Source organism: Physeter macrocephalus, chromosome 16 (genome assembly GCF_002837175.3).
Source record: "Physeter macrocephalus isolate SW-GA chromosome 16, ASM283717v5, whole genome shotgun sequence".
In the NCBI taxonomy this organism is placed as follows: domain Eukaryota; kingdom Metazoa; phylum Chordata; class Mammalia; order Artiodactyla; family Physeteridae; genus Physeter; species Physeter macrocephalus.
Window position 1 is genome coordinate 104,051,028 of NC_041229.1, and position 15,044 is coordinate 104,066,071.

Consider the following 15,044-nt stretch of genomic DNA (forward strand, 5'->3'; position numbering starts at 1 on the left):
TGTTTATTTGAGATTTTTCTTGTTTCTTGAGGTAGGCTTGTATTGCTATAAAGTTCCCTGTTAGAACTGTTTTTGCTGCATCCCATAGGTTTTGGATCTCCGTGTTTTCGTTGTCATTTGTCTCTCGGTATTTTTTGATTTCCTCTTTGATTTCTTCAATGCTACTGTGTCATTTTTAAAAAAAAATTATTTTATTCTACTTTTTTAAAAAAAATTAATTAATTAATTTATTTATTTATTTTTGGCTGTGTTGGGTCTTCGTCTCTGAGCGAGGGCTTTCTCTAGTTGCGGCAAGCGGGGGCCACTCCTCATCGCGGTGAGCGGGCCCCTCACCGTCGCGGCCTCTCCCGTTGCGGAACACAAGCTCCAGAAGCGCAGGCTCAGTAGTTGTGGCTCATGGGCCCAGCTGCTCCGCGGCACGCGGGATCCTCCCAGACCAGGGCTCAAACCCGTGTCCCCTGCATTGGCAGGCAGATTCTCAACCACTGCGCCACCAGGGAAGCCCCACTGTGTCATTTAAAGCTTGTGTTTCCTTATTAATTTTCTGTTTGGATGATCTGTCCATTGGTGTAAGTGAGGTGTTAAAGACCCCCCACTGTTATTGTGTTACTGTCGATTTCCTCTTTTAGAGCTGTTAGCAGTTGCCTTATGCATTGAGGTGCTCCTATGTTGGGTGCATATATATTTATAATTGTTATATCTTCTTCTTGGATTGATCCCTTGATCATTATGCAGTGTCCTTCCTTCTCTTGTAACATTCTTTATTTTAAAGTCCATTTTATCTGATATGAATATTGCTACTCCAGCTTTCTTTTGATTTCCATTTGTGTGGAATATTTTTTTCCATCCCCGATCATTGTTATTTTTAAATGAATAAATCATTTAAAGATTTCTTGGTTTTCATTTCTAATGTGGTAAATAGCAACAGGTCGAACACTTATAGAGCTCTTTGGGCCCCTCAAACAATTTTGAGTGGAAAGGGGTCCTGAGACCACAATATTTGGGACCAAGTGATGGAAAGGCTGTTGTTCCTCAGGGTCTGGCCCTGCTCCCTGGTCCAGCTCACCCCCCCCTCTGACTTCTCTGCATTTATTCCCTCTTCTGTGAGTTTCAAGGGTCTGTTTTGAAAGTCAAAAGCCAAGAATTAACTCTTTTCTTTTATTTGTCATCCTGCCACCTGAGCTGGAATTAGCATGGACACTTCACAGCCCTTGTACTCTAGTCACCATTCCCAGGACCTGCCCTACGGCCTAGGGGCACATGGACAGCGGTGTGGGAAAGAGAGTTCTTCCCTAATTATCTGGGGAGTTGGGGGGAGAGCATCAGGCTTACTTGTACTTCATAGAGTTCAGAAAACAGTTTTGTAACATCTAATGAGATGGAAAAATGTCCTTGTAATTGAATGCTCTTTAAAAAAAAAAAAAAAGCAGGCACATTCTCAACCCAAGAACTTTGCCTTGGCTGTACCCACTGTCTGGAATGTTCTTCCCCCGGATGACATCTTGACTTCATCCTCCCTTGCTTCTTTGTCTCCCCTCTCAAGGAGATCTTTCCTGACCACCCTATATTCTCCTGATCCCCCAACCCTGTTCTACATTTCATTTTTCTGTAGTACTTCTAACATATTACACAAGTATTGATACATTTCTTACTTATTATCTGTCTCCCCTCCCTCTAAAGTATAAGCCCCATGACAGCAGGGGTCTTTGTTGGGTATCCAAAGCACTGGCCTGGCACATAGCAGGTGTTCAATAAATATTTGTGGAGTGAGTAAATGAATGATGAACAAATGCCAGGTTGATAGAAAAGAAGAAACATGCATCCAAATCTTGCGCCCACGGAGCACACAGGAGCTGTAAAGGTATGTACCTTTAACTTCATCTCTGCTCTGGTTTGAACCCTAAACCCTGAGGCTTCATCAGCTTCCAGCCTCATGCCACAGCTATGTAGCCTGGAGTCTAAATAAAGTCTGACCCAGGGTGACTCTCATACCTACCGCTCTATGAAGCCATAACTGGAGAGAACTAAAGATGTATGTGCAGGGATGTTAGTGGCAGTATCAGGTCTAACACTGGAAAACTGGAAGATGGCTAAAAGTTACCTAGCATGCTTAAGTAAATTGTAGTATGTCCATCAGAGGCATTATTAAACAGCTATTCAAATAATGCTTTTAAAGAACCATTAATAATATTGGGAAATGCTCAGGACGTCGCGTTAAGTGTAAAAAGAGCAAGAGATAAAAATTACATATAAAACGCAATTACTCTGGTATCTCATGAATTTTATGTGAATTTTACGTGCCTGCTTTAAAATATAAAGATCAAAATAAAAAGTGCAGTTAGAAAAAAGAAGGAAATAATATGTATAAGCATTGGAAAAGAAGTAGTTAAATCATCCTTTTTTAAAAAAGCCGGTATGATTAACTAGCTAGAAAGCCCGCGATAATAAACCTAAAATTAAACAAAACAAAACAAAACACACCTAGCACCCAGATCTTGGTTTCTAAATATCCTTCTTTGTAAAAGGAACCAGGTTCCTTGGAAAACTGGTTAACTGGTTGATTTTAGTGCTGGGGCAGGGAATAAATATCCAAGATGGTCCTGGAGAGCCAGAAAGTAAGGAAGTGCTATTAAAAAAAAAAAAAGCGTACCCACAATGAAGTCAAAGGGACATAGGAGCCAAGTGAAGCGGTCCCAATGACAAAAGCTGGAACAACTGAAGTAACAAAATAAATAATGATAGCATGCTTTTATAACCCAGAGAATAAAACCAACACCCATGAGTCCATATTGGCATAAATAACTGAAAAAAGTGAACAAGTGGGGGAGAAGGCTGTTATCTAGTTTCTTTGGCCTACCCCGTTTCCTCCTTCCCACGAATCAGATGTTTCCATTATTTTGTACCGTAATTTGCTTCCATTTAACCAAATGTCTACCGTGTTCTTTGCTCACCATTCCCTCTTGTAATTCAGACCTTGTTTCCCACCGAAGGACATTGTCAAGCTGCTTCTCCACTGAGGGCTTATCGGTCAGCTCTCGTAGTTTTGTCTGGCAAGATCTTTATCTGGCCCTGTTCTTGAGGACCGTTCTCCTGGGTTTCGAATGCTGGGTTGAGATGACTTCCTGCCCCTCGCAGGCTGTTCTCTGCTCTGCACCGTCAGTCTAACGGCCATTTCTTCTTTGGCATTCTGTCATTCTCTTCGGCTGGATTTAAGAGTTTTCTTTTTGTTCTGCTGCTTTCCTGGTATGACAGTTAATTTACTGCCCCCCAGCCCCAGACCCACCCCTCACTGCCTGCTCTGTGGTAATGGGGCGGGAGGGGGCTGGAGGGGTAGCAGCAGCAGAGGGTTGTCACCCTGGGGCTGGGTTTCCAGGGGGAGCTGGGGGCCCATCTCAGTGGCCTTCTCCTCCCTCTACCGCCCTCTTCAGTGAGGTCCGGTCTCTGCCCAGGGACCCTCTTGGATGGGCCTCTAGCTCAGCTCTGGGGTTGTGCTGCACCTTATATGTACTGTTCAAGTTGTCTTTATCTCTGCTCCCCAGTTCCCCGGGACTCCAATCCCCTGCTATGGTCAGTTACTCTTTAGAATAAACTTTCCCTGTCAGTGACTATGTGATTTCTGTCTCCTGCTTGGGACCCTGAATGATACACCTATGACATGTCTTGATGTGGATTTCTTTCTTTCTTTCTTTCTTTCTTCCTTCCTCCCTCCCTCCCTCTTTCTCTCTCCCTTTCTTTCTCTCTCTCTCTCTCTTCCTTCCTTCCTTCCTCTTTTGAAAATCCTGCTTGGGATTCATTGGGCATTTTTTTTTTTTTTTTTTTTTTTTTTTGCGGTACGCGGGCCTCTCACTGTCGTGGCCTCTCCCGTTTCGGGGCCCGGGCTCCGGACGCGCGGGCGCAGGCTCAGCGGCCACGGCTCACGGGCCCAGCCGCTCCGCGGCATGTGGGATCTTCCCGGACCGGGGCGCGAACCCGCGTCCCCTGCGTCGGCGGGCGGACTCGCAACCACTGCGCCACCAGGGAAGCCCTCATTGGGCTTTTTGAATCCAAAGACTTGATAGCTTGCTTTAATTTCTGTAAAACTTTCAACCATTATGACGTTAAATATGGCCTCTGCCCCCCTCTCTGATTTTTCCTTTTATGACATCGCTTTGGTCTGTTAGATCTTCTCTCTCCATCTAAGTGTCAATCTCCCTACAAAAACCTTTATTGAGTTCTAGTTCATACACCATACAATTCATCCATTTAAAGTGTACAATACAGTTTTTGGTATGCTCACAAAGTTGTGCAACCATCGCCACAATGAACAGAAAAAGTTAAAAACATTAGAACGTTTTCATCACCCTCCCCCACCAAAAACTTCCACGCCCATTAGCAGTCACTTTCCATTCTCCCCTCCCCCCAGCTCCTGGTAAGCGGTCGTCTACTTCCTGTCTCTATGGATTTGTCTGTTCAGGACATTTCAAGGAAATGGAGTCATACAATATGTGGTCTTTTGTGCCTGGCTTCTTTCACTTAGCATAACGTTTTCAAGATTCGTCATGTATTGTTACTTCATTCCTTTTTGTGGATGAATAATATTCCACTGTATACATATATCACATTTCGTTTATTCGTTGATGGACATTTGGATTGTTTCCACCTTTTGGCTATTATGAATAATGCTGTTATGAACATTCAGTGCAAATTTTTGTGTGGATTTACACCTTCGTTTCTCTTGAATAGATGCCTAGGAGTGGAATTGGTGGGTCACATGGTGACTCTACGTTTAACCTTCTGAGAATATGCCAGACTGTTTCCAGAGTGCTGCACCATTTCACGTTCCCCAGGAACACGCGAGTCCATGTCTTTTTTATTTGCTTTTCCCTCCGTGCTTCCCTCTGGGTAGTTCTGTCCGTCCCGCTCCAGCACACTCTCAGGTCTTGTCTGATGTTTAACCTATGCATTCAGTTTCTGATTGCAATGGTAATTTTTATTTCTGGAATAGTCCTTTTCTGCAAACTTGATGGTTTCTTGCTTCTTTGTCAGACTTTGAATATCCTTTTTCATCTCTTTAAATGTTTGAAGAAGACTTCACACCGACAGTTTGAGAATGCAGTTTTTACAGCCTTGGGGCTGCAGTTCGCTTTTTCTGCTGACTTTCGCTCATGGTGGCTCATTTTCTGCCGGGCTCAGCGAGTTTTGTAGCTTTATTACCGGGAACTCTTTGAGGGCTGGGTCTGAGGTGCATTTGTTCCGGAGTTTCCTCTGCTTTGCCAGGCTCCGGAGGGTGAGTCTTGATGTGGCTTCTGGCTCCGACGCGCTGGGACCGTAGCGCTGTGTTGAGGCGCTCACAGGGACTTTTTTCTTCTTTTTAACTTTTTCTGTTCTACTCAGAGCCAAGGCCAACATGGGGACATCTTCTCCCTCCCACCCCCAAGACACCTGGTGGGGGAGATTTTTGTTGCTGTTGTCCACCCGCTGGCAATGTCCGTTTTTGGAGGTTTCTCAGATTTGGTGGTGTTTCTGATCTGACTTTCCACTTTGCTCAGGGAGGTTCCTGGGAGTGGAGGTGCTGCCAGGACAAGGCTGCCTGCAGACTGTCCTGATATATATACACATATTTTCAATGAGAAGCCTGCGCACCGCAACGAAGAGTAGCCCCCGCTGGCCGCAACTAGAGAAGGCCCACGCACAGCAACGAAGACCCAGCGAAAAATAAAATAAATAAATACATTTATAAAATATATATATATATAATTTTTAATGGAGAATTTCAAGTTTCAAATATATATAAACATACAAAGAAGAGTCTAATGACCCCAACAAACTCATCACACGTTGCTGACAATCATTAGCCCATGGCCAGTCTCGAAGCCCAGCCATCCTCAGTATGGTTCTGAAGCAAATTCCAGACATCATGCTATTTCATCGGAAAATACTTCAATATGCATTTCCAAACGATAAGAACTCTTTTCAAAACAGAGCCACACTATCTGTAGTCACACCTAAAACTTTAAATAATAATTTCCTAATAGCATGAGTGTTCAGTTTTCTGCTGTAATTAGTGTTCAAATGGTCAGTTGCCTCAAAACCATGAGATGGCTTTCTTGCTTTCTTATTATTTCTGGCCTTAATGATACCCCCTACTTTCATGCCAACTCCACCACACATTAAAAAATATTTACTTTCCTTAGTGGGAGTTCCCTGGTGGCCTAGTAGTTAGGACTCCGGGCTTTCACTGCTGTGGCCCGGGTTCGACTTCTGGTCGGGGAACTGAGATCTTGCAAGCCGTGTGGCACAGCCAAAAAAAAAAAAAATCGAAAACCAAAAAACAAAAAACCCCCACAAAACACAAAAAGCAGTTTAATTAGTATTGCTTCCAGTATTTTTATGTGTTTCGTACCAAGTGGCGTTCTCTGGATATCTAGTCTATTATTTTGCCAGAAACAGAAGTTCCTGCCCATGATTCTGCTTTTGAGTATGTGCCTAGAAAAAAAAAGAGTGGAAGGGCATATATGAAAACGCTAACAGTAGTTAGATCTCAGCCATGAGATGATATACGATTTTTGCTCTCTTCTTTATCCTTTCCTATGTTTTCAAACTTCTCTTCAACGAGCATGAATTGATTTTATAATCAGAATATAAAATATAAAATAAAGTCAATGAACCTAATTAACACCATAAGCACTGCCTCCTAAGCCTGGCTCCACTCTCCCTGTCTTTCAGCCTCACCGACACCAACCTTCCACAAACACAGGGCTGCCTCAGGCCATTTGCACGTTCCCTGGACTCTTCCTCAGATTATTGGGGTTGGCAAGAGGCAAGTGGGGGAGAATCCTGACTGCATCCACCCTGCCTGCCAATTGGCTTACCCATAGCCGAGGGTCCTGAGCCACTGGGGAGGGTCAGAGCAGGCTGGCAGTGGAAATCTACCTAGAGCCTTTTTCTCCAGGTGATCCAGCAAACCTGACGGCAACAGGGGTCGGGGAGGACAGCTGCCAGAGTGTCCACAGCAGCCCCCATCTTGGTGGAGGGCATTTGGGAAGAAGTTAACACCCCCTGACCCTGCACAGGTGACTCGGGTAGCAGTAGTTTGTACAGGTTTGTGCAGGTTCATGCAGGACGTGGAGGGCAGAGCCCCGGGTGCAGATTACAGCTCCTCAGATCTGAGGCTGACACAGGCTGTGTCCCCAGGCCAGGTACTCAGCCTCTCTGAGCCTCAGTTTCCTTGTGGGGTTGATAACACAGTCTTCCTGCGGGCAGTGCTGGCATGGATGTGTGGATGTGTAAGGCCTGGGTGTGAAAGTCACCGGCAGACCAGGGAGGAGGACCTACCAGATGTTATGAAGCTCAAGCTTGGATGCCCAGGCCCCCTCCTCCAGGCACCTGCCAAGAAGCTCAGCTTGGGAGCCCTCTGTGCCCTGGTAGCAACATTTTCTATCTGCAGCCTGGTTTTCTTAATCCCCAGCACATCCCCACTGGCACAGATTAGGAAACTGGGGTGCCCAGGGGTTCCACAACTTGCCCAAGGGCATGAGGTGGGGATTCGAACCTGTCCCCCGATCCGGGGGCCGCATTGTCTCCTTTTGTCTTGACAGCAACGGGTAGAGACAGCCAGTGCCATTTCTTCTCTGGCGAGGTCCTCTTCTCCACGCCCCTCCCTTTTGACAAGCGCTTTCTTCTCTGATTCCCGGAGCGCCTGGAGAGCCCGGCAGGGCAGGATGCTGCTGTCCCCTCGTGGCCACAGGGATCACTGCAGGCAGGCCTGAATCAGGAGCGCCGGGAGCAGGGACGTGCCTGAGCCGCCCTGGCTCTCGAGGACCTCAGCCTTCTCTCCGCTCCCCCCACTCCCCTGACCCCCGAGGCCTGTTGGGGAAGAGAAATAACAAGTCTGCATCTCCACCGTTTGCTCACTGAGGGATCCCAGTCAAGTCACCCAACCTGCCCCGGCCTCAGCTTTCCCCTCTGTAGAATGGGCATAAGTGAGATCTTCCCTCTACAGTTAGGAGGATTTCATGAGCAGGCAGGGGCTCCTGGAGGACCTAGAACACCGGGCTGGGGAGGACTCGCCGGCAGCCTCCCGCCCAGAGGGAGCAGCGGGAAGCCCGCGGGCGGTGTGCCCCGTCAGTGGAGGGAGGAAACAGTCTTGGTGCAGAGTCTGCAGCCGTTTGTTGACTGGGAGGTGGGGCTGCTCATCAAAGGCGCCGCGCGCCCTGCCCGCTGCTGCGCGCTGTGATCTTTGGTCGGATGTGTGGTCCTGGCCTGGGAGGGGCGCTGGCAGGAGACACGTCCCCCACTGCCGGGCGCCCCAAGCATCGGCTCTCAGCCTCGCCTGCTGCACCTGGTGGGCGTGCCGAGGGGCAGGGTCTGCCTGGCCGCCTTGTGAGGGTTCGTGTCCTTGCGGCCCAACGCCCCCGCACGGGTATCTTCAGGCTCAAAGCCAGGCCCAGCTATCCTGGGGAGTCTATGCAGCCGGAGAAGCCCCACCCACTCTCGCCAGAGCCTGGGGGCTGCTGCAGCTTCTCACCGGAGCCTGGGGCTGCCGCAGCTTCTAAGACCCCAGCAGGGAGAAAGAGGGGCCTTCGTGGGACTCGCGGGGGCCCAAGACACCCCCAGCCACCCTCCTCCACCGCCTCCAGGCAAAGCCTCCTGTGTGTGTGCGTGTGGCACGCGGGGGGCGCTCCCATGACTCCCCTCTAGAATCTGGAATCTAGAATCTGCAATCACAGCTTCTGGGGATGGTGAGATCCACACCTCCCCACCCCCGCCCATCTGAGCTCCAGGAATGTTCCTGCACAAAGTTCCACTTGTGCAGAGCTCCCATTTGGGAGCTCCGCCGTCTGGGTCCTCGGCCCTGCAGCCTGCCTGCCTTCCCATCCCCTCCCCCTTCGGCCCCCCGCAAGCCAGCTGCTCCTGTCCCCAGTGCAGCGGGTCACCGTTCCACACCACACCTGCCGCCCACGGAGAGTACCCCGTCCCTCCACAGCTGCCTGCTCCAGCCGATCCTTTGTGAAGGCTCAGCTCACCTCGTTCACCCCTCCTCCGCCCGCCCCTCCTCCGCCCGCTGTTGGCTAGGAGGGACCTCATCCCCATGGGTCTCTGTAGCAGTTACTCTCTCCCCTCCTCACCTCCGTCCCCACCTGACCACCCCCCAACTCATCCAGGGAAAGGTGACCCTAAGAGACCCAGGGGCCAGGAGGACTGTGGCCAGCCCAGAGGAGCAGTGTATACGGCCTGGGGGAGGGAACAGAGGCCAGCGGGAAAGGGGGCTCCAATCCTGGAACCCGGCAGGAGGAGCCACAGGGCACTGGGGAGCCATAGAGGATTCCTGTGAAGGGAGGGCCACTGTCAGATGGGCATTTGAGGGCCATGATGCAGGCTGCACTGAGGGACAGGTTACAGTGGAGAGAGCCTGGGGGGCCCGAAGCTACCCTGGAGAAGGAGCAAAGTGGCCCCTGGAGGGGGGGGGCCTTCAGGCACGGCGCCTGAAGCAGGGGAGTGTGTGTGTGTGTGTGTGTGTGTGTGTGTGTGTGTGTGTGTGTGTGTGTGTCTGTGTGTGTGTAGGAGGGACAGAGGCTGGGAGAGCGAAAGAGCTGCTGAGGCCGAGGCTGGAGGTGACTCAGGGCAGCAAGGGAAGGAGGCTGGGGGTGGCGGTGGAGGAGGAGACGCAGAATCTAGACTCAAGATGCAGCAGGGATGGCCTTTGCGGCTGGCAACGGGCAGGTCATCGTAGGGGCAGGACTGCCAGAGCAGGTGCTGAGGCCAGGCTGCAAGTGTAGATGGTGGGCCGGAGGGGCTTGGCGGCTGAGGGCACAGAGAGGAAAGAACGACAGGGAACGGCGAGTTTTTGTCGTACTTTCTTCAGAAGGGAGACTCTCGCTCAGGTTTACAAGCTGAGCCACTGGAGCCAGAAGAGGGGGCGTGAGCTGGCCTGTGGCCAGGCCGGAGGGGGTCCCTGCAGGGGGGGCCAGGACCTGGGGAAGGGGAGGTGGTCGGTGCACAGGCGGGGTTAGCCTGGCGGGAGGAGGGCCGGGGCAGAGCCCGCGGCTGGCTCTCAGTTCCAGCCCGGCCACGTCCCGGCTGCCTGACCTGGGGCGGGTGTGCTGAGCTGTTGGTATCTCTCTCTCTCTCGAGGGGTGGCGTTAGGATGGGACTTTCTGCCTCCATCTCGTCTGATACTGAAGGTCTGAGCCAGAGCAGTAAGTAGCATCTTGCCTGGGGCTCCCAGCTTTAGGGGGCCCTACCCCACCCCTCCAGCCTGCCCATCCTCCACAGGGGACACGCTCCCTGGCGCTCACACCCCGCACCTCGGCCCAGGCACGTGGGCCTGGAAGTCGCTGCCCAAACGGCACAGGGTCCAAGTCCAGGCTGTGTGGGCGCCTCCCCCAGACACGTCCTCCCACTGCGGACCTCGCCTGGGGCTGCATCTCCGTCACCTTGTTCTAACCCAGAGGGGTCCAAAAAGTTCTACGTGGCACTACCTTCCTGGTGTTATGAGCGTGTATTTGTCCAGCCAGAGGGAAAGAACATTCTTTATTCCACGGTCAGTGGGCTGCTTTTATAACTTTTTTTTTTTTTTACCATGACCACCCATAATTTTATTACCTAGGTTCAAAATTGGTTAAGGTTTTGCCACATTTGCCAAAAATATAAATATCAAGAGTATGTCACAGACAGTATGATGTGTCTCCAATAAATAGGTTGGAAGAGCTCTCCTCAGAACACTCTCCTATGCGAACAGAAGAATTTTGTTACATCTAAAAAAATCCCACTCGTGATTCTTAATATCATCAGAGTTATTTTTTCAAGCAGGATATGATCCATCAGTCCCTTTTGTCTCTTTTTATCCAGAAAAATCCCTCCACCTTTTTTTTTTTATAATGGCATTGATGTATTGAGAATGATTTGTCATTTTAAGTGGCAGGCACAGTGCCGGGCCTGCCTTGTACTTTAGCCCTCCACGTGCTTGGGGTGAGGGTCCTGCGGAGGAGAGCCTGATTCCTCCAGCCCGAGGGCGACCGACTCGCTCCTGTTTGCCTTGACCTTCCCAGCGTTAGCTCTGAAAGTTCTGTGTTCTGCGAACCCCTCAGTTCCGGGCAAACCGAGATGGCTGATCACCCTAATTAGTCCACCGCCCACCTTGAGAGTAGAAAAGAGTCCCCTTCATCCCGAGACTGGCAAGAGGGGCTTCGAGGAACCAGGTGAACATATGTCCCCTGGAGCTGTGGTCCGGGTGGGGGACAATGCATGGGTCTGCTGCTTGCTCCATGCCTGACACATTAAAGGCCAAGGTCAGTGCTGTAGCTGCCTTGCCAGCCGTGGAACTGGACAGGTAGCCATGTTTCCAGGACGACTGGTCAAAGGCGTTATGTCCTGGGGGTCAGGCACCACCTGAGAAATATCTAAGGTCCCACAAAGAGCCTCAAAGAGAAAGATCGACATTCAGGATCCCCCAAACCTACAGGGTCCCAGCCCCCTCCGGCCCTCCCTCCATCCCCAGCCCCAGCCTGGAGGAGGAGAGGGAGGCCGAGCTAGCCCTCCCCCACTGTGGCTCCCCTGCCTGCAGCCCAGTTGAGCTGGAGGAGGGGAGAAGCTGTCACTTTGAATAAACTTTCGTTTTCATCATTAAACCAGAGCTGGAAGTGCAGCTCCTGAGCTGACGCCATTCCTGGGACTAGAAGGCAGCCGCACACCTGTCTGGCCCAGGTGTCCATCCAGGTGCAGGGAAAGGTCTTCCTGCTTTGCCCTGTGGAGTCCTGCGTGTTCAACTAAGTGAATGTGGTATGCCTGGCCTCAGTAAAAGCCACCACGTAATTCCAAATAGCTCCTCAAGGTCAAGGATGACGGGCCGCCCACTAGGTCCAGTGGACACGTGTCCACGCCCATACCACTCATCTGGCAGCGCCACACGTGGCCCTTCCCCTCCACTCACTGTCTTCCCTGGCTCCTGGGAGCTGCTCTCTTCTGGTCTTCCTCTCCTCTGAGCTTGGGGGGCCCCGAACGCTCAGCCCTTGAATCTCTTTCTTCATAACTGTTCCTCCGGGACCATGGCCTTAAATACTGAAGATTCCCACGTTTCTAAGCCCAGCCCAGCCCTCTTCCCTTAACCCTGGTCCCTGCCCATCCTACTCCTCCACTGGGAAGTCTACTAGAATCTCAGCTAGACAAGTTCAAGGTGGGACTCCACACCCTTCCATTCACCAACGCTTTTGTCTCAGTGAATGGCAGCCCCTCAGCCGGCCTCCTTGGTCCCTCTCCTGCCCCTTCAGTCTCTTTCCCACACAGGAGCAGAGAATCCGTAACGTGGAATCAAGTCCCATGATCTCGCTGCTCCTGGCCCTCTGATGGTCCCCCAGCTTACTCAGAGGAGGCAGCTCCCAAGACCCCGCAGAGCTGGCCTGCTGCTCTCTGACCTTGGCTGTCTCTGCTTCAGCTTCTCTGGCCCCTCACTGTGCCTCAGGGCCTTTGCACGGGTCTTCCCTTCTTCCGGGTCTCTGCACAAATGTCACCTTCCTAGTGAAGTCTTCCTCACCCCTTGCCCCTCTTGCCCTGCTTGACTTTCTCTAGAACAGGTATCACCCCGCTAGAGCAGGAGTGGGCAAACGCGTCTATAAAGGGCTGGTGGGTAGACACTTTAGGCTCCACAGGCCACATGGCCTCTGTTGTGACCACTCGCCTTTGCCGTTATCATATAAAATAAGTTGGAGATGATATCCTGGACAAGCCCTTACCTCTCTGACCTCAGTTTCCTTCCCTGAAAAATGAGTTTGTGAAGATTAAGGACTGTGTTAGATTCCTGTGGCTGCCATGACAACCCACCACCAACTGGATGGCTTAAAACAGCAGAAATGTCCTCTCTCACCATCTGGAGGCCAGAAGTCTGAAATCAAGGTGTCGGCAGGGCCAAGCTCCCTCCAAAGGCTCTAGGGGAGGACCCTTCCTCACCTCTTCCAGCTTCTGGGGGCTCCAGGCATTCCTTGGCTTGTGGCTGCATCCTCCTGTTCTCTACTTCCATTTTTGCATGGCCCTCTCCTCTTCTTCTGTTATCAGACAATGTCATTGGATTTAGGGTCCACCTGGATAATCCAGGGTGACCTCCTCCTCCTTTTCTGGTTTTGGCCGCGCCACGCTGCATGTGGGATCTTAGTTCCCCGACCAGGGATCAAACCCATGCTCCCTGCGGTGGAAGCCCAGAATCCTAACCGCTGGACCGCCAGGGAATCCCTGACCTCCTCCTCTTAAGATCCTTAATCATACCTGCAAAGACCCTTTTCGCAAATCAGTTAACATTCATAGGTTCCCGGGACTAGGATGTGTATATATTCAACCTACTACAGGTGTCTTTAAAGCGTTTAAAAAGGAAAATGAAACTTGAATGTCGACTATTTCATCTACAGTGAAAATAAAACTGCTAAGTGGACCAGACGCTCCTGTGACTGGTCAGGGCATTCTCCCCAGGATGTGAGTTACAGGCAAACCAAATCCTTGGGAGGGCTGAAGCTCAGGGCTACAGAAACCAAGGGATGGATGACAATTACTGGGGGGAGAAGAGCAAGCAGGGGGGTGCTTACACGGGGGGGGGGTGCTTACACGGGGGGGTGCCTGGTACAACCATCCCTATGCCCTGTTGTGGGCCTGTGTGAATCACAATTCACACTCATGCAGGGCTTTAAAGTATAAAGAATACTTTTGCAAGTCTTCTCCTATCTGAGGTTCACATCAGCGGAGAGATAAGAAGTGGAGCCAACACCATCATTCCCTCCTTTTTTTTTTTTTGGCCTTGCCACGCGGCTTTGCGGAATCTTAGTTCCCTGACAAGGGGTTGAACCCAGGCCCGGGGCAGTGAAAGCCCGGGGTCCTAACCACTGGACCGCCAGGGAATTCCGTATCATTCCCATTTTATGAATGAGGAAACTGAGGCTCACAGAAATGAAGTTCACCTGTGTCCTTCACAGCCCAGCTATCTCCGTAGAAACCACGGACGCTACCCACTAAGCCTTTGCACCGCCCACCACCGCACACCAATGGCAAACCTTCCTTGCCTGCTCCTGGTGCAAGATGCTGGGCCCTGGTGCCACTGCAGGGAGAGGCCTGCGGGGATCTGAAGGATGGACAGCGGACGTTCCCACTGCGCGCCTCCACTGAGCTGCCCTCGGGAGGATGCCTGAGGCTCAGAGAGCCCGGAAACGCTGGCGCTCAGGGCACACCTCTGAGCACAGCGGCCAGGCCTGCCGGGCGGGAGGCTCGCGTGCCCAGAATAACTCACCAGAGTCAGCATGTTCCAGCTTGGGAGGGAAACCAAAGAGGCACTTTCCCCAAGTGTCATGGGACTGAGACAACAACCTCTGATGGGCCCTAAGTGGAGCCCAGTTGAGCCCCCGTCCCCAGAAACGATTAGATCCGACAGGTGCTGAGCCCCCCCCTTGCTTCACTGTGATGGAACTCACATCTGAGCGGTGAACTGAGAGTGAACACTTCCAAACGCAAGGCCTAAGGAAAGTTTGGTAGCATGATCATCTGTGACAGGCAGCCTTCTGGGGAAGTGGAAGCTTAGCACGTTCTCTGGTTGCTTCTTACATCAGTGAAGAGTCTAAAAATGACTGCCCTTGTGAGGTTAGAATTCTGCAGAATCAAATAGTGATTCGATCTCATTGTTCTTTGCAAACAGCTTTTCTCAAAGCTCTGATGAGAGTCAGGCAACTTGGGCTATCGCTCTGACGCCTTGAGACCCGGGGCACAGTCCTTTCCCTCTCAAGGCATCTCTGGTGGCCCCTGCACAGCTGACATCCCACAGGAAACCCCGGGGCACCCCAGGAGATGCTGCCAGCCCTGCCATTCCCTGACTTAAACGGCCTCTTCCGTATTTACTGAATTCTCCCATTCTGAGACTCAAGCTTTCTATCTCCCTCTTTGAGAATAAAGAATCCCATGTAATAACTGTAAATGGAAAGTAACCTTGAAAAATTGTACAAAAGTAAAATATTTTTAAAAGATTAAAAAAATGTAAATCCAAGGGTAGTTACTTCTTTCTGAAATTGACTGGGTTGTAATAGAACTAGTGACTA